At 46.5% G+C, this 18718-nt stretch overlaps 1 protein-coding gene across 4 annotated transcripts in view; it reads right to left on the bottom strand.

The window, feature by feature from the left end:
- The window catches only part of EEFSEC (eukaryotic elongation factor, selenocysteine-tRNA specific), a 305909-nt gene that overhangs the window by 283656 nt on the left and 3535 nt on the right, over positions 1–18718 (bottom strand). Inside the window, exon 1 of one of the 4 annotated variants that reach the window (XM_066247190.1) lies at positions 11736–11832. The exons of the other annotated variants lie outside the window; for them this stretch is intronic. The gene's annotated coding sequence lies outside the window, so the exon portion shown is untranslated. Of the gene's footprint in view, positions 1–11735; positions 11833–18718 lie in introns of those variants that run through there. 4 annotated transcript variants of the gene reach the window in all.

Consider the following 18718-nt stretch of genomic DNA (forward strand, 5'->3'; position numbering starts at 1 on the left):
TAGGGAGTGAAGATGGAGAACAACCCAGAGCCACACGCAGAAACAACTTTTCATTCCCCTTACAAACTAGGCTCCTTTGGAAATTGAGGGCTCCAGCATTTTTCAGAAATTATGTTCCTGGAAAAACATAGCATGAGTCTGCTTAGAAAGCCTCCAGCACAAAAACCTTCCTTTCCTACCCAGACCCTGCTAATAAAAGCCAGGACAGGAGCTTCACGGGGAAGCAGGTGAGAAGGCCAGCCATGGGTCTCCTCACGCAATGCTGTCAAATTCAAATTCTGTATTAAATGCCACTGATCAATTAAACTCCATGAGGATGTCACACATACTAATATGTTCCCCAGCGTATGCGCATCTATCTTATAGACACACTCACGTGGAAGATTTATGTTGCGATTAGAAAAGATTAGAAGGGCTCAGCCTGGGAACCCAGATTTTCTCCTCAATGACTATCAGAGGATCAGGCGGCAAGGTGGCACCCCTCACCTAAATTTCATCTTGCCTGGCTGCAGATACTCACAGGGGCCGAGCAACAGACATGCTATACGAATCAAATAAGAGAACTACCACCCTATCTGTGTCTCTACAACCCCCACCCATATGCCTCTAACTGGCCTGGGCCAAAGCAAAACAACATAATAAGAAGGGCTCCCTCCTGTGTACCGCAAGCTTTATGAACATTTTCTCTAAACAACCACCCCAAGCAGAAGAATCACCTGCATTTGAGGTGCACATACAGGCTCAGAGAGGGAAAGAGAAGCATCATTACCACTACAGTGCCCAGAGCCAGGTCCAGGCCAGGCCTGAGCCTGGTCCCCACCGCCTCACCGTCACCTCTAGCATTTCCTCAGGGTGCTGGGCCTCCCTACTACTGTTGTACATTAAGCTCTTCTGAGTGTCAACATTCAGGAGGAACCCAAAATCAGTAGTGCCAGGTTGGGGGGACCAAAGGAGGTGTGAGACCCCAATTCTGGCATAGGCTGGAATCCAGTGGGATAGAGTTATATACCAATGTCTTTCTGGTTTGAAAGCCTCTACAAAAAAACAGCACAGAAGACCTGAAAATAGGCAAATCCTATACAAAAGCAGCCATGGCCTATTTCATATAGCACGTTATACCTTCGGGAGGCAAGATCACCTCTTTTTTTTGTTTTTACTCTTTATTTTTTTTAGTGCGTGCACATGAGAGAAAGAGAGAGAGAGAGAGAAGGGGGAAGTGAGATGAGAAGCATCAACTCATAGTTGTGTCACTTTAGTTATTCATTGATTGCTTCTTATATGTGCCTTGACAGGGGGCTAAAGCCAAGCCAAGCCAGTGACCCCTTGCTCAAGCCAGCGACCTTGGGCTTCAAGCCAGCGACCACAGGACCATGTCCATGATCCCATGCTCAAGCCTGCAACCCCAGGCTCAAGCTGGAAAGCCTGTGCTCAAGTCAGCAACATCAGGGTTTTGAACCTAGGGACCTCAGCATCCCAGGTCGATGCTCTATCCACTGTGACACCACCAATCAGGCAAGATCACCTTCTTTACTCCTGGAAATTCTTTGCTTTGGTTGGTATCATAAACTTTCAGAAAAATAAAACGGTGTAAGAAGGGTTGCGGACTGATGTTCACATCTTCAAATGCTTGACAAGAGAAGTCAGAGCATCCTCACACTGGTGTGGAAGAGGGCGAATATACACTGACCCTCACTTCAAACAAAACCCTTCTCGTTAACCCTTTAACTATAAAGCAGTTGTTCTGCTTTCACAGCACTTGTTAGCCTTCTGCCATTGTACGTACAAAGCTGTAAACCGTATTTTCATTAATTAAAAAAGAATTAAAAGAAACAGTATTTTTCTTTTTATGGAAAAAAGATAGCAAGCAACTATATTGTGGAGGAATCAGGCTCTTGTGGGCATGTATGGGAAGCCCTCGTGGCTGTGCCTTGCAGTTTATTTTGTCTTGAAAGAGGCCGAGGTCATTCTAACTATGCTGACCTCGGCATCTCCACCCAGCACTGTAAGCAAACACTGCCCTCTTGTGCACTGAACAGTCCCGGAGTCGGCGTGAGCATGGTTTCCACCCACCGCCGCGCAGACAGTTCGCAATTGTACAGCTGTCTCTTGGGGGCCTGGAAATGTGTCAGGGAAAGGATGACACACATCTGTTACCACGGTGCTTGCTAAAATGTCCCCAGATTGCCTTCCAAGACAGATTTTGAGATAAGAGGAAAAGGGGAAGATTCAGCTGAAGAAATCAAACCAAAAATAACTGACTCTTATCTTTCCTAGACAATATTCAATCCTCGAAAAGAAACTTCATTGGTTACCATGGAAAGTTTCTTATTATGTACTTTTAAAAACTTGTATAAACAACTAATGAATCTACAATAACAATAGCACTTTTTTTATCTAAAAAATATTTGCCAAGAAAAGAGAGTTCATTTGATTCTCGAAGAGAAAAGACAGACAAGGGAATCTATGTTGCTCTTTCTCAGAGAAGTACCCTAAAGCTCAGCAACCATGGCCCTCTTCTCTCTGAAGAGCCCCTACCTGGTAGGATTGCCTGCACACATTCTCTCCTCCAACCTGGGGATGGGGCACTGTCTCCAAAAGACCAAACTGGCATCTCACAAGAGCTTTGAAGGACATAACCTACCGGTCCATTATTAAAGAACTTGAGGCCCTGGCCAGCTGGCTCAGTGGTAGAGCATTGGCCTGGCATGCAGAAGTCCTGGGTTCGATTCCCGGCCAGGGCACACAGGAGAAGCGCCCATCTGCTTCTCCACCCCTCCCTCTCTCCTTCCTCTCTGTCTCTCTCTTCCCCTCCCGCAGCCAAGGCTCCATTGGAGCAAAGATGGCCCGGGCGCTGGGGATGGCTCTGTGGCCTCTGCCTCAGGCGCTAGAGTGGCTCTGGTCGCAACATGGCGACGCCCAGGATGGGCAGAGCGTCGCCCCATGGTGGGCGTGCCGGGTGGATCCCGGTGGGGCGCATGCGGGAATCTGTCTGACTGTCTCTCCCCATTTCCAGCTTCAGAAAAATACAAAAAATAAATAAATAAATAACTTGAGAAAATCAAAGGCAGAAAAATTTCCACTCACATCTGAGGCCGAACCAGACCAGGAATCTCCAGGGTAAGACTGGTCTTCTCTCAGTCTCCCGCTCCAGTTCTGAACTACAACCATCCTCTAGCCTTCTGGGTACAATCTGGCTGGCCCAATCACATGCCAGACTCACTGCAGGAGGAAAAGAAGCGCCTTCAACCCAGTGGGAATGGCAAAAGGAAAGCGGATGGAGAAAATACTTAGGGGTGTGTGCTCCATGCTCCTTTTCAGAAGGCGGGCTGGGTGCCATTCTGATGTCCAGTGGTAAGTACAGGGGTTCAGGAATACATCATTAGCCTCTGCCTGACCTGAATGATAAGTAGGCAATGGGCTAATATTAAATGTCCAGACACAGTCATGGAGCAGTGAAAATTCTGGCTCACTGGGTGCCAGGATTACCTGCCGGCTCCTACTTCCACCTCAGCCTCCCTTCCACTATGGGAAGGAAATGAGGTGCAGTACCAGAAACTACAATACAACCCTCTGGGTAGGAAAAGACCAACAGGACGGCCGTGCTGAGACCAGAGGCCTCCAGAGGCTGCTTGCCTTCCTCCCTCTTGTTCTCTGTCCTCATATCAGAAAAAAAAGCCATGTGGTTGCTTTACCCTCCAGCAAAATGGAGTGCTATATAGAATCCAAATATATGTATTTGTACAAATATACCGACCCTATACCAGGTCTCTTTTGTGGAAACTGTCTCTGATACAGGCGGCTTGACCCTTCTGGTTGTTGTTGCTGCTGTTGTTGTTTTAGTGAGAGAGAGAGAGACACAGAGAGACAAAAAGGGAGAGAGATGAAAAGCATCAACTCGTAGTTGTATCACTTTAGTTATTCACTGATTGTTTTCTCATATGTGCCTTGACCAGGGGGCTCCAGCCAAGCCAGTGACCCCTTGCTCAAGCCAGTGTCCTTGGGCTCAAGCCAGCATCCATGGAGTCAATGTCTATGATCCCATGCTCAAGCCAGTGAACCCACACTCAAGCTGGTGAGCTGGCACGCAAGCCAGATGAGCCCACACTCAAGCCGGCGACCTTGAAGTTTTAAACCCAGGTCCTCAGTGTCCCAGGTCAATGCTCTATCCACTGTGCCACCAGCAGTCAGGCCAAACTGACCCTCTTACTTGTAGAATAGCCCAAGCTGTCTCTTGCCTCAAAACTCTCATGTGCACCACTTCCTCCCAACATCCCAGTGGCTGCCTTCCTGCATCTCCTCCAGATTTTAGCTTAATTTCCTCAGAAGGGCCTTCCCTGCCTCCACACAGATTCCCTCTCTGGGCACCCTGTATTGTCCTTCCCAGCACTATCACAATTTATAATTCTGCACATTCCTGTTCACTTCTCTGTCTGCCTCCCACACTACCAGACGTGAGGTTCATGGACTCAGGAATCACCGTTGTCTTGTTCACCAAAGTAAACCCAACTCCTAGCATGTAGTAGGTTGCTCAGGGTTTGCTGACTGAATTAATTAATGTAATCCTCCTCTTTCCCCAGCAGATTTATTTTTATAATGATGTATGAACCCCAAGTTCATGTCTGGCCTCCCAAGTTCCTAAGAACTTGGTGCTCTAGGAAGTTTCTATTTGGAAGGGACTCTAGGCCCAAAGCTTGACCATCAAAGACAGGAACCTCTTTCTGTCATGTTGTCAAAAAAGACCTGGACCGAGCTGCAGTCACCCAGTGAACAGTAAATATGCCCAGTCTGTCTCGGGAAGGCCTCCCCCTCTTCACCTTCACAGACTAGTAGTAGAAGGATCACTGGCACCAGCCACAGGCTTGCATTATGCTCATTTCCCCAACCCCAAACACTGGGGCGAGTTGAAACGTCCTCGTCCTGTCTCGGAATCAGGTCTGAATTAATACCCTTCCTCACGAGAACTCCAGTAGCAAAGTGAAAACAGACACACTAGACAATGCCCTTTGAAAGCCCCAGCAGGGACGGCTGGTGACAATACAGCCCCTGGCTCTGAAAGAAACCTTAAGGTTAAAGGTTCACAGAGGCAGAAGAATTACCAAAGAACAAGTTTGTTCAAATTTCCTTCAGCAGATTTAAACAACCAAGGTCAAGCTGAAGATTGCTGGCAAAACCCTATGAGAAAACGCAATCCTTTTGAACTACGTGGAGAAAGGAAAATATACGGCCTGGGAGGGATCTATGGTATAGCTTTTTAAAATGTTCGTGAAAAGGTCACTGCTGTTAACTCAAAAGGATGTTTGAAAACTACTTCTCTAAAACAACAGGGCTGCCAAGCCCTCAGCGTGTGCGGCGAGCTGCACTGTGGTCGCTGTATTCCAGGCCCCGGTGTGCTGACCCTCTGTGGGCCATGAAATTAACCATCAGCACAGCAGAAATCTGCTCTGAGTTAAACTACTTTGCTACGCGAAATGGCCTGAAAATGAAATATGAGGATTGAATTTCCACTGAAAGATTAACTTGTCTAACCTCAAGGCAGGCTTCCCCCAGTGTGAACTGTTTGGCCAGTGGTTTAAAGGACCGTAGGAAGGTAGGTAATTGCTGCAGGCAGAGGTAAATGACCTCTTCATCTATCATTCATTCATTCACTCATTCATGTTGGCATGTACCAAACATTTACTTCGTGTCAGGCCTTGTCCTGGGCCCTTAAAGATGGACTTGATGATAATAGGCCCCTAACCTCAAAGGGATCAAGTCCAGTGGAAAACAGAGTCCAGTAAACAGAAAATGACAACCGATGGGGGGGAATGAGATCCTAGGGCATGCAGAGTATGCTACAGGCCCTCAGCGAGGGTCACTGATCCGGACTGCAGAGGGCCAACACTGAGGCTCCCTAAAAAGTACATGTAGCCAGAAGCATCTGTCCAGAGATCTGCAAGTAGTTCATTAACCCTTTGAGTAGTGAGGTTTTTTTCATGCTTGCTGACCCCCAGGAGTGAGGTGGTTTTTTTTCAAAAAATGAAATTAGTTCCAGTTCCAGTTTTATTAACTTAAAATCATGTTTGTTTGATAACCAATTTATGGAAACAAGAAGTACATACATTTGCCTTTTTTTTTAATGTTGCCTTACACATTTTTAAAATAAAAATTTTTGTTACGATGGTCTGGACGGTCAGGAGGCACGAGGACGTACATGAACGTTCGTACTACTCAAGGGTTAACCCTGGAGTCCTGAGAGAGGGAGAGGGAGAGAGAGAGAGAGAGAGAGAGAGAAAGACACAGTCCCATCTGGGCCTTGTCAGCCATACTGAGGAGTCAGATTTATGCCAATGGAGAACAACTGAAGACTTTTAAACAGGAAAGAAAATAATTATATTAGCAATTTAGAAAGAACTCTTGGCCCTGGCTGGATAGCTCAGTTGGTTAAAGCCTAGTGCTGAAGCGCAGAGGTAGCCGGTTCAATCCCCGGTCAGGATACATACAGGAACAGATTGTTGTTCCTGTCCCTCTCTCTCTCCCTTCCTCTCTCTAAAATCAATAAAATAAACATTAAGGCCTGACTTGTGGTGGTGCAGTGGATAAAGTGTCAACCTGGAACACTGAGGTTGCCAGTTCGAAACCCTGGGTTTGCCTGGTCAAGGCACATGTGGGAGTTGATGCTTCCTGCTCCTCCCCCTTCTCTCTCTTTCTCCTCTCTCTCTAAAAATGAATAAAAGCTAAAAACAAAATAAAATAAACATTAAGAAATAGTAATAATAAACTTAAAAAAAAAGGAGTTCTTGGCGACAGAGAAGGTAGTCTAAGGGGCTAGAATCCGAGTCTGTGAAGGAACACTGTATGCACACAGGAGCTAACGAGGCCTGCCCTAAAAAAGCAGCTGTGGTGATGGGGAGGCTGAACACGACCAAGGACATGCAGGAGGGACAAGACCTGGTAAGTGATTCCTGTGGAAAGTGAAAGAGCACATGCTGAGGATCGTATGAAAAGTGACCCCTGAAAGAACGGAGCTATCAGCCCACTGGGAGAGTGAGGAGTGAAAAGGGTGGCCTTCTGGGTATGGCCTCTGAGGGCCTGTGGTAGTCACTGGTGGGGAGAGCAGCCCAAGAAGAAGTTAGATACTCAGGTCTCAGAACCACCAATTCCTATTCAAATTAAATAAAATCAAAACTTAAGTTCCTCATTGCACTAGCCACAGTGCCAGTGCTCAACAGCCCCAATGGCAAATAGCTACCACACTGGACTGTCCTGCCCCAGAACATTCCCATCAGAAAAAGCTGTCAAAAAGCGCTGATCGGACCCCTGCAGAGATTTTCTTAAACACTGTCAGCCCTCGCCTGGCCATGCTGAAAGCTAATGGTAAATAATGTGCTGGCAAAAACCCTCTTTCCTTCCCAATCTTTCCACGCTCTACCTGTCTCTGGGCATCGAACAAAGTGCTCAAAACAGTGGAATCCGTCCCACGTCAGGTCTTTTTCCTCTAAGACATTTGTTCTGAGGACCATCTCTGAATACGCCCTGGATCACTTTAGAGAACAGAGAGCGCTACATGTGCACACGCACACACACAGGGGTCTTCGGTGCTTATGATATAAGCCCTGAAATTCACCTGGGAACGGCCACAGCAGAGCTGGTTTTAAACGCCACACTGCAGTGCAGCTGGGAAGGCAGAGCTCCGGTCCCAGCGTCAGATAACCAAGGACCAGCCAGTGACCCTCCCAGAGCTTTCAGCATCCAAATAAATCTACGGTCAAGGGTGAACCTACAAGGTCAGGCAGGGAGGGCTCCTGAGGCAAGCAGGTTTAAAAAAAGAAAAGAAAAGAAAAAAAGCCCTAGCTGGGTAGTTCAGTTGGAGAGCATTGTCCTGATACCCAGGTGCGGGTTCAATCCCCAGTCAGGGCGCATGTAGGAATCGACCAATGAGTGCATGGGTACTAAAACAGCAAATCAATGTTTCTCTCTCTCTCTCTTTTCCTCTCTCCTCTCCCTCACCCCACCCCACCCTTGCTTTCATTCTCTCTCTCCCTCCCTCCCCCCTCCCCCCCTCTTTTCCTCTCCCCTCTCTCTCCTGCTCCCTCTCTTGAAAAATCAATAAATAAAAATTTAGGGGGAAAAAAGGCAGGTTTATCTTTAGGTTGCACCTGTGTATGCCACCAAGTAAATATCCTCAGGAAGCAGGTTAGAGTCAAAGGAAATTATTTCAGTCTTCCCGAGGCCCCAAGACAAGAGAGGCATCATCACAACATAAGAGATATGGAAAGAGGGAAAGTCAACTTCTCTCTCAACAGCAAAACCTGTTTCTTCTCCTGCCAAGAGAGGATCACCATACTAACTAGTTCCTTCCACTCCCTCCCCACCCAACCAAGGCCACTTCAAAGCAGCAGAAGCCTAATCACACAGCACAAGAAAATAAAAGACCCAATTAACAAAAACAACTAAAATAATCCAGGGGAGAACGGAAGCAGAAACCTCTCTTTTTGACACCTTGACTTCTTATCCATACCCTTCTCCTCAGCAAGCCTGGGGCTCAGGCTGGGAGTGGCTCCTGGGCAAATCGGGGCCTCAGAAGTCAGACTGGGCACACCCTGTGCTCCAGCCAGGTTGGAGTGCCACTTCTACGGGCTTTGCAGTTTAGAGGGCACATACACCCTCAAGGCCTGGCCTGCAGGTGCAGTGAGATGATCAAGGCTCTAGAAGTGTCCAGCAGACAGCAGCTGTTCCCAAACATCCATTACCCCTCATTCCTTCTGAGCGGCAGATGGCTCCTCAGCCTTTGCTTAGCCCGTATCCACCCCCAGAGCCACGCTTTCCCTCCTGATGGTGCCTTCTATCTGTGGTGTCACTCTTTCACCCTCTCCAAGCAGGTCTGAAAGCTGCAGTCACAGTGGGGAGAAGGACATCCAGCCTCCAGACCACTTCTCCCAGGCCCTCTCCTTAGATTCTTTAAAAGTCACCAGAAGAGCCCGACCAGGCGGTGGCACAGTGAATGTGGCGTCGGACTGGGACGCAGAGAACCCAGGTTCGAGACCCCAAGGTCGCCAGCTTGAGCACAGGCTCATCTGGTTTAAGCAGAGTTCACCAGCTTGAGCCCAGGGTCGTTGGCCTGAGCAGAGGGTCACTGGGTCTGCTGTAGCCCCTGGTCAGGGCACATTTGAGAAAGCAATCAATGAACAACTAAGGTGCCGAAACAAAGAACTGAAGCTTCTCATCTCTCCGTTCCTGTCTGTCTATCCCTATTTGTCCCTCTCTATGACTCTCTGTCAAGAGGAAAGAAAAAAAAAAGTCACCAGAAGAAATCTCCCAGCATAAAACCCAGCCACCAAACACACAAGAGGCTCTCCAAGTGCCTGAGCTCTGGGCCACATCCGCCTTTGCAATTTGGGTTCACACCATTGATGGGTCCTCTGTAAATTTCACATTCCAGGCCTTCCTTCACAGATGCATTTTTGTCTGCTCCAAGTCTTCTAGCTGGAAAGCCTCCCGTCTTCTCCACTGGCAAAATACAGCCCTCCTCCTCACTCACCATGACCCCGATGTCCCAGCCTCACCTCCTCCCACTTCCCTCACACTTGAAAGTGGCAGCTACTGACTGTCCCTTTTCTTTGGCCAGGTACACTCTCCTACTGCTGACCACTCAGGATGTGTCCTGGGTCAGCTCTTCCCTTCCCTTTTCTCTGCCAGGACCTCCAGCACTCCCTTCTTGGGCACATACATCTTATGTTCCTCTGCATAAACCCCTGACAAATTTGTACCTGATCTTAACTGGATGTTGGCACTGCCCCCGCTCTTCCCTCGCCTCGGGCCTGGGAGCTCCTTGAAGACAGGCACAGCTAAACCTGCTCTCACTTTCAAACCAAGTGCACAATATATGTTTGCAGAATCTCTGAATTAGTGGTAAACACAAGCCCAAATGCTTCCAGGGCCCAGGCATGTGACAGGGAGAAGCAGCACTCTGAAGCACACGTCCCCTCTGCGCAGGCTCAGGCCCGTAAGGAGTACGCCTCCATGGGCGTGAGTCTCCATGTTCCCACACAAGCCAGGAATTTGGGTTGTTATATGAGATCTCTCCATTTTTATTTTTATTTATTTATATTTTTTAAGTGAGAGGAGGGGCGATAGTGAGACGGACTCCCGCATGTGTCCTGACCAGGATCCACCCAGCCACCCATCTGAAGCCTGATGCTTGGATCAACTGAGCTATTTTTAGCGCCTAAGGCTGATGCGCTTGGACCAACAGAGCTATCGTCAGCATCCAGGGCCAATGCTCAAACCTACAGAGCCACTGGCTGCAGGAGGGGAAGACGGAGAGAAGGGGAAGAGGGGAGGGAAGAGGGAGAACAGATTGTCGTTTCTCTTGTGTGCCTGACCAGGAATCAAACTTGGGATGTCCATACACCGGGCCCATACTCTATCAACTGAGCAAACCAGCCAGGGCCAAGCTCTCCCAATTTTTAAATGCTGGTGATGCATTCTTATATTTTTAAAAATTGTTCTATGGGTCGTCAAAACATATCTGCAAGCCAGATCCTGAACAAGTCCTTAATGTGAGATGAGACACTACCAAGGGATAAACAGTCAGATGACCCAATTCCTGTCAGGCACTAAAAACATAAATGGAAAGATCCAAGAAGAGGACAGGAGGGACCCTAACAGGCCTTCCAGAAACAAGCAAGTGACACTTGCTACACACCTACCTCAGCCAAGATGATGTGTTAGACACATTTAATCCTCTCAATATATATTCATTTATTTAATTCAACTCAACTTAATTAAGTCAAATACTGAGTAAAGATAATCCACAGAATGGGAGAAAATGTTTGCAAATCATATATCAAATAAGAGACTGGTATCCAGAATACAAAAAGAATTCTTGTAACTCATCAATAAAAAACCAAATAAGCCAATTAAAACATGTGCAAAAGATCTAAGTAGATAATTCTCTAAAGCAAATATACAAATGGTCAACAAGCACATGAAAACATGTTAAATATCACTAGCCATCAAGGAAACGCAATGAGATACCACCTCACGGCCACTCTCATGGCTATCACCCGACCTCTAACAAGTGTTGGTGAGAATGTGGCGAAACGAGAAGCCCCATACGCTGCTGGTGGGAAAGTAAAGCGGTGCAGCTGCTGTGGAAAAGTCTGGCTGTTCCTCACAGAGTAGAAACAGCCACCCTGGGAGCCAGAATGGAAGTGGAATGAGAACACATGCCCACATACAGACTTACACAACAATGTTCACAGGAGATTCTTCCTTTAGACTTTTTACTGACTTTTGGAGGGGAGAAGAAAGATAGAGAGGGAGAATGAAGAGAGGGAGAAGCGGGAAGCACCTACTCGTAGTAGCTGCTTCCTGTATGTGCCTTGACCAGGCAAGCCTAGGGTTTCGAACCGGCAACCTCAGCGGTCCAAGTCGACACTTTATGCACTGTGCCCCTGACAGGGTTGCAGGTAGGGGCCAGGACCCCCTCCGCCCTTAAGTGGACAAAGGGACACTGATAAACTGGATGTTCCAGGTCACTACCCCTGGGCATCCTGACTAACTGGGAGTGGAAGGTCCCCTAGCTTACTTACGGTTAATCTTACATAAATCTCTGAAAGCTACATTTTTCCCCGTAATGACCACCAGCCCCCACCCTCGAATCCCCTATTTAACCCTGCCTGTTAGAGAACCGGTTGCTGACGTTGGCCTCAGGAATCAGCCCGGCAGATGACCCCCTAATAAACTTTTCTCACCTGAACTCAGTGTCCTCCTCCGGCCAACCTTACAGCCACCACAGGCCAGGCTGGATGATTACTTCTAATAGCCCAAAAGTGAAAATAACCCAAATGTCCTTCAACTGATAAATGGATGAAAAATAAAAAAGGGGTCTGTCCACATAACGGAGCTCCATGTGGCATGAAAAGGAAGGAAGTACAGCTGGGGGAGGGAGGAGCTACTGTCTGATGAGTGCAGAGTTTCAGTTCTGTACGATGGAAGGAGTTCCGGAGACGGATGACCCTGAACATAAAAATGCTTAAGATGGTAAATTTAATGTAATACAGTATGTACTTTACCACCATTAAAAATAAAAACAGCCTGACCTGTGGTGGCGCAGTGGATAAAACGTCCACCTGGAAATGCTGAGGTCACTGGTTCGAAACCCTGGGCTTGCCTGGTCAAGGCACATATGGGAGTTGATGCTTCCAGCTCCTCCCCCGTCTCTCTCTCCTCTCTCTCTGTCTCTCTCTCTCCCTCTCTCTCTCCTCTCTAAAATGAATAAATAAAATAAGAATTAAAATTTTTTTAAAAAAAAAAGAGAAAAATAAATAAAATAAAATAAAAACAGATTTTCAAAAGAGGAACAGAGTATATAGCATCCATGCTACAAAATAGATGAACCTTAAAAGCATTACACCGAGTGAAAGAAGCCAGACACAAAAGCCACATATTGTGTGATTCCAGTTACATGAAATTCCCAGAAGAAGCAGCTCTGTGGAGACATTTAGTAAACTGATGTTTGCCTGGGTCTGGGGGAGAGGGGAATGGAGCGTGCCTGCTAACGGGTATGGGGTTTCTTTCTGTAATGACGAAAATGTACTCAGCTTACATTGTGCAACAGCTACAGAGCTCTATGAATAATGAAATAAATGTAATTAATTTATGGTATGTAAATTACATCCTAGTGAAAATGTTTAAAAATATTACTGAATATCTACTATGTGCCCGCCCCACACAGAGCAATTCAGAAGTCTCTGTCCTTGTGATGGTCCCTGTGACGGCCCCTATGAGGCTGACGAGAACAGCAGGTAGAAGCCAGCCTGCAGTAGAGAATGGAGGCATGAGCTGGAGCTAGAGCCGAGCCCATGAGAGGCTCATTCTTGCTCCCGCCCCAACATGAAGCCACCTCAGAAATGCCAGGATGCACCTCACAGGACCGAGGCCTGGGTTCCCCAAAGCACCAGAGCGGCATGGACCATTATCTTCACTGAGCGCAGTCTCCAAGACCCTACTGAGGCTCCTGCCAACAAATAATAACAAGGGGTGGGGCTATGTCCCAGGCCTTAATTTACGGGTTGCTTCCTGCTCAAATCTTATTCCAACCTGAATGGGTGGCTTTGAAGAAAAACACACAAGATATGCTGGGAAAAAAACAAAGGAGATGCTAAGTGAAAAGTTTAAAAACAATTAATTTTAAATGATTACAGCTTTACCAAAAGTTATGGCTATGATTTCCTTCTGACTTTGATTATAACCTTCCAGCAAAAATATCTGCCTCAAGAAGGCAAAGCCTTTGCATTATTTTCTATTCCTAGCATGACTACAAAAATATTCTTTGATTTAACATTTGATATGTTTTGTTCTCAAGGGCAAGCCCCATGAGAAGAAAAATGTACCCCAACAGAATGAAATATGACTACCTGTTTCCATTTTTCTTTCCTGTTGGTTCCTGCTCAAATATTCTGCATTAATTTAAACTCCAAGCTGCATCTCTGATGTTGTGCTACTCCCACACTGTCACCCAGACTGAAGTAAAGTCACCCGCTGTCCAACTCCAGGAGAAAGAGCTGCACAGACACAGCTCGACTTGAGTATCCCGGAGATGGTTAAAGGCGCTCCGACTTGGAAGATCAGGTGGGGTCAGAGAGTGACAGCAGACAAACAAGAAAACTTGTATTTGAATAGAAGCACACTTGGCACCGGGGGAGGCCAACTTCCTACTGGACATAAAGAGGCTTTGAGCAAGTTAGCACAAAAGACACCAGCAGAGAACACTGCAGAAATGGCACTGAAGAGGAGGATCTTCGGTCATGGTGTGCACTTTTCAACAAAGAAAAAATAAAAGGCAGCTTTCCCTGGGTAAGCACAAAGTCTCACGGAACCTAGGCCTGACAGATTCTAGGAGCTAAAGAAGTTAAAGTTAAGGAAGCATTTCCACTTATATCAACTCCTTTAAATATGCCTCAAAATTTTAGGACAAATATATATGAGTACTATAATGTAACACTATGTATTTCTACACAGATTCATAAAAAGACAAGGGACAAAGAAACTCAAAAGTGGGTTGTTGTTTTTCTTTGGTTGGTTGGTTGGTTTTACATTCGAATAACATCCAAATTCCTTGAGTGGGTGTGGCGAGGCCCAGAGAAGGCCCCCATCTCTGCTTGTGTTATGCGGCTTTCTGGGCATTATATGCAGATGACCAAAGGTTAATATAAAAAAAATCTGGCCTGACCAGGCAGTGGCGCAGTGGATAGAGCGTCAGACTGAGATGCGGAGGACCCAGGTTCAAGACCCTGAGGTTGCCAACTTGAGCACGGACTCATCTGGCTTGAGCAAAAAGCTCACTAGCTTGGACCCAAGGTCGCTGGCTCGAGCAAGGGGTTACTCGGTCTTGCTGAAGGCCCGCGGTCAAAGCACATATGAGAGGGTAATCAATGAACAACTAAGGTGTCACAACAAAAAACTAATGATTGATGCTTCTCATCTCTCTCCGTTCCTGTCTGTCTGTCCCTATCTATCCCTCTCTCTGACTCTCTCTCTGTCTCTGAAAACAAACAAACAAAACCAAAAAAAAATCTGGTTGAAAATGCACATTCATTAACATACACGAACACTGTGTTTAATGGCTCCAAAGAAGGTATCTCAGATAGACTGCAGGCAAACTCCTTGATAGAAGAGGAGAAAGGGACAAGTGCTTTCTCCACATTGGCACCAAGAGCTCAGAAAGCTGGTAAAACAGAGAAGGCAAAATAGCTTGTTTAACTGTTTAACAAAGAATGTTCTCTCCCAGCTGTAGGGACAAAAATCCGTGGGGCTGCCATTTCCCCTCCAAAGAGAATAACGCTGAGATGGACCTACATGGCTTTGGCAGCTCTCGTCAGCTGTGGCCAGGGGGACCCAAGAGGGTCCAAAGCCAGGCAGGAAGCACCACTTCTTCAATGGTAGGCAGGGGAGGCAAGAGATCAGGGTGATAAGCTATGGCAGAAGAGCTATTGTTCACTAACCACTGAAACAAAAGACCAGGAGACAATACACTGTTAATCCTAGCAGCCACCAGAGGACTATAAATTGCAAAACCAAGATACCAGTATTTTTCAGCTCTCCTCTTTCCTGCCAGAGTTAGATTAAGGATGGGTCCAAGTCCCTCATCCCCACCCAAGTCTTTAAAACATATATTACTGAATCTTTTTGAGTTCTAACCCTTAAAGGTTCTCTAATTCAAAATAGATTAGAGAAAAATACCACCCGGAAACACCACCACGGGAGACTGGAGGGACAGGTACATTTTACCACTCACACTGAGAATGTCCGAGTATGGGCACTGTATGGGCGCTGTGGTCAGATGGATGTGGGTTCAAACTGAGCTCTGACATTTATGACCCCTCTGAGCCTCTGCTTTTTCATTTGTAAAATAGGGACATCATCTCTCACCTCACAGAACCGCTGTGCAAGTTAAACAAAAACAATAGCATGAGGGTTAACACTAAGAAAAATGCTAAGTATCACTGTCACTGTTAACCCCACAGCACCACTTAGGAGTTCTGGGGCCACATGGATCAAGGAGATAAGCCCAATTTGTCTCTAAGTTAAGATTCTTGTCGTACATGAAAGTACTTGGGGGATGGGGAGCAACAAAACTAGAGAGCCAGCTTTAAGATAACATTAAATTAAGAGATATCAATATGGAACTCAGACAATAGTTCTAGTTTCCTTCTACTGAGAACACTGTATTCAGCAAGGGGTCTAAATCAGTTATGGTAGGCCAGGAACTCTAACAAAAGCCCAATCTTCCAGCAATCCCAGGTATAGGAGTGGTGCCTGCTGCCAACAGGAGTCCCTGCCCAGCAATCTTACATCTCTAAAGCTCAGACCAGATCATGTCACACACCTACTTTCAAAGCCTCCCAGCACCCGTAAGAGAAATCGGAACTGAGGGCCTACTCTAAACCAACTCTTACCACTCTATGGGATCTAGGCCGCAACACTTTTATCCTCATCTTTAGCACACCTCCCTCCCTACACACCACATTGATTTCCAGCTGCACCTAAAAGTTGACAGGAATCTCTGATTCTAAATAGACAAAACAGCAGATTTAAGCATCAGCGCCTTACCCGGGTATTTTCTCTACTAAGAAGCTCTTCTTTCTTTATTACACCCCACTTGTGGCCCCAGCAAAGCAAGTTATTCCTGCTTTTTGTTCTACGTACAAAGAGCTCTAATAGATCATTCTGCACATGGGACAGTGCCCCCTTGCCAGCTCTGCTATCAGCTCCTAGAGGGAGGGAAAATCAGCAGGCATTATGTACTTACGACAAGCCAGGCCCTATAATGACTGCTTTCTGCTTACGATAACCAACTAGCCCAGGAGCTGGTAACAGCTTCATTAATTCAGAACTTACCAAGTGTCTACTACACACCCCAGGAAGTGAGAATACACTGCCAAACAGGACAGGCATGGTTCCTGCTCTACTCTCATAGGGGACAGAGATGATAAACAAGCAAACAAACAGTATGAGGCAGTGAAAGGGCTATACAAAAATAAAACATGGACATGAGAAAGTATCGGGGGAGAGACTGGGGACACTTGAGATAGGTAGGTCAGAGGAGACCTCTCTGGGTAGGTGAACTGAGACATAAGTGTTGGGGAGCCAGATGTATTAAATAGAGGGAACAGCAGGTGCAAAGACTGGCCCATTCAGTGCCTGACCAAGCAGTGGCACAGTGGATAGAGCATTGGACTGGGACGCAGAGGACCAGGTTTGGAAACCCGAGGTCGCCAGCTTGAGTGTGTGCTCATCCAGTTTAAGCACAGCTCAGCAGCTTGAGCTCAAGGTCGCTGGCTTGAGCAAAGGGTCACTCTGTCTACTGTAGCCCCCAGTCAAGGCACATATGAGGAAGCAATCAATGAGCAACTGAGGAGCCGCAACGAAGAATTGATGCTTCTCATCTCTCTCCCCTCCTGTTTGTCTGTCCCTATCTGTCCCTCTCTCTGATTCTCTGTCTCTGTCACAAAAAAAAAAAAAAAAAAAAAAAAAACCACAAAAAACAAACAAACACAAAGACCGGCCAATTCAGTAAGTAGAAATGAGGCCAGTGTGGCTGAAGGTAAGAAAAGGAAGGGATGAGGCTTAAGAGGAAGGCAAAGGCCGACCATGAAGAAGGTCTCTATTCCTGGGGACTATAAAAAGGAAGCTGGATTTTACTCTAAGCACAATGAGAAACCACACTGGAAAGTCTTGAGGTTGAGGGGTGACATGATCTAATGAACATCTGTAAGAGGAGTACACTGCCTACTGTGTGGGGAATGAATTAGAGAGAGGAGTACAAATGGCTAGGAGACAAAGAACAAAGTCCAGAATTGTAGGAGTCTGGCTGCCACAAGCCAGGATTTGGACTCTGAAGACATTTCAAGGCAAAGATCTCCATGGGTTTATGGATCATAAGGATAAATAAAGGTATTGAGCAGATCCAGATTAAGGGCAACAGAGTTAAACTGCAACATCAACCCAAGGTATTTTACTTTGCAAGTTTCAGTTTCCTCACCTGAAAAATAACACTAACACTCCCACACACACCCACCACTTGAGGTTGCTGCATAGAATCAAATTCCTATCAACTGCTTGACCAGGCGGTAGCGCAGTGAATAGAGCACTGGACTGGGACACGGAGGACCCAGGCTCAAAACCCCGAGGTTATCAGTTTGTGCACGGTCTCATCTGGTTTGAGCATGGGCTCACCAGCTTGAGCGTGGGATCATAGACATGACCCCATGGTCGCTGGCTTGAGCCCAAAGGTTGCTGCTGGCTTGAAACTCAAGGTCGCTGACCTGAGCCCAAGGTTGCTGGCTTAAGCAAGGGGTCACTCGCTCTGCTGTAGCCCCCCAATCAAGGCACATAAGAGAAAGCAATCGATGAACAACTAAGGAGACTAAGGAGCTGCAACAAAGAATTGATGCTTCTTATCTCTCTCCTTTCCTGTCTGTCTGTCCCTATCTGTCTCTGTCTCTCTCTCTCTGTCACAAAAAAAAATTCCTATCAACCAGCCTGGGCCAGAGCAGGATCTCAAATGCAAATATCCTTCCCCTCAAAAAAAAAAATCTGTTTTCGGGTGGGGGGAGGGAAGGAGGGAGAGGGGGAGGGGGAGGGGCACAAAGAAAACTAGATAGAAGGTGACGGAGGACAATCTGACTTTGGGTGATGGGTCTGCAACAGAATTGAATGACAAGATAACCTGGACATGTTTTTTTTGAATGTATGTACCCTGATTTATTGATGTCACCCTATTAAAATAAAATTTTATTTATAAAAAAAAAAATCTGTTTTCGCCCTGGCCTGATAGCTCAATTGGTTACAGCATTGTCCCAAAGCACAGAGGCTGCAGGTTCAATCTCCACTCAGAGATCATACAGCAACAGATCAATGTTCCTGACTCTCTCTCTCTTTCTCTCTCTTCCTTCTTCCCTCGCTAAAATCAATAAAATAAAAATTAAAAAGAAATAAACCTGTTTTCTTATTTCCTTGAAAAGGAAGGTGGGGATCTGACCTATTTAAAGAAAAATACTAGCAGCTATGGTCTCACCATTCTAACGTTCTCAGGTCACGTTATAATGCCCATTAGAAGATCCCTCTCAGGAGGTGAGAGGAAAGTAGAGGACCCACAATGTACATATAAGAGAGAAGGGGTGGTGACATTATAAAGTGGCCTGGGGAAGTGTGGGAGAACCTCTGGCTTGAC

The sequence above is a fragment of the Saccopteryx bilineata genome, chromosome 11 (assembly GCF_036850765.1).
Source record: "Saccopteryx bilineata isolate mSacBil1 chromosome 11, mSacBil1_pri_phased_curated, whole genome shotgun sequence".
Lineage (NCBI taxonomy): Eukaryota > Metazoa > Chordata > Mammalia > Chiroptera > Emballonuridae > Saccopteryx > Saccopteryx bilineata.